Genomic DNA, 1,494 nt, shown 5'->3' with positions numbered 1-1,494 from the left:
GCATATAGATACATAAATCCCACAGTCCCATGGTTCGAAAGAGACGAACACATGCAGAGATGGAAAAATAAAGATGAAATACATGGGTAGACGAGAGAGAGAGAGAGAGAGAGAGAGAGAGAGAGAGAGAGATGAAGAGTGAGCGAGAAAGAGAAAGACAGAGAAAAAGAGAAAGACAGAGAGAAAGAGAGATAGGAGTAAAAAGAGAGTGAAAGGCATAAAAAGCGTCATAGAGTGAGAATCAGATAGACAGACGGAATGAGAGGGAAAGAGTGTGAGAGAGTGAGAGAGAGAGAGAGAGTATTGTTTTTTATACTTTGTTATGTTTCCTGAATCCATTTATTTATTTATTTTCTGAGGCTTAACCAACTTTTTGTTGTTGTTGTTGGTCTGTGTGTAATTTAGCAGAACAGATTGGGCTTAGGGTATTTTTTTATATTTCTCCATGTTCGACATCACCAGACATTAATTAATGACCCTTATATAATTGCTTAATTAATTAATTTATTAATGATCCATATATATATATGTGTGTGTGTGTGTATGTTTGCACACACACACACACACACACACACACACACACACACACACACACACACACACATATATATATATATATATATATATATACATATATATATATATGTATGTATATATGCACACACACACTTATAAATGCCTACATATCTACACACACACACACATTACTGATTTTGTTAACTTATTAAACTAATACAATAAAAGGAAATGAAATAAAGGGTTTGAAACGTTTGTAAATATATAAATATTTCAGTTTATAAAAAAGGAAATCAACCAACGTGATGTTGTTACATTCATTCTTTTCAGAAAGCGGAGAATTCGCGATTTAAGTGAAATGGAACAGCTCTTACAAAGAATCGAAACCGTGTGGCGGTCTTGACTCATTGGACATTCAGATGTAATACATAAATTCTTGTAAGCATTGATTTCTTTCTTGGGTCCATTAGCTGTGATGTGACTAGGAAATATGTCAGAAGTGGAGACATTGTTGTCAAAAACTTAATTCTTTCAATGGCGGAAATACTGACATATTGGCAGACAGAAATTTATGTTTAAAAGCCAATGTTTAAAAACGAATTCGCCGCCTTGAAGGTGTTGCCCCAGCATGGTCGTGGACCAACGAATGAAATTATATATAAAAAAAACAAAGAAGAAAAGAATATATTATTCAGCTAGCCCCTGTATGTCTTGATTAACAATCTGTGAACGTCAGTACCCGAGAAAAGAAAGCTACCCATTTACAAAAGAAACGAGATAACATGAATCAAGCCATTGTAAGCAGACGACATATCGGTTCGGCAGAAGATAGTTATCTTATTTTAGTGGGTTTTCACTGAGAAACAAAGAACTTCCAAGAATCATGAGTTTAGTAATTTTTTTCTTTCCTTTTGTGAAATATTAAAGATGTGGACCAGAGTTTTTAGTCAGGCAACGGAGTGAGTTTTGCCTTAAAAG

This window comes from Octopus bimaculoides, chromosome 3, assembly GCF_001194135.2.
Source record: "Octopus bimaculoides isolate UCB-OBI-ISO-001 chromosome 3, ASM119413v2, whole genome shotgun sequence".
In the NCBI taxonomy this organism is placed as follows: domain Eukaryota; kingdom Metazoa; phylum Mollusca; class Cephalopoda; order Octopoda; family Octopodidae; genus Octopus; species Octopus bimaculoides.
The sequence above is the reverse complement of the archived record's forward strand: the minus strand, read 5'-3'. Positions refer to the sequence as shown.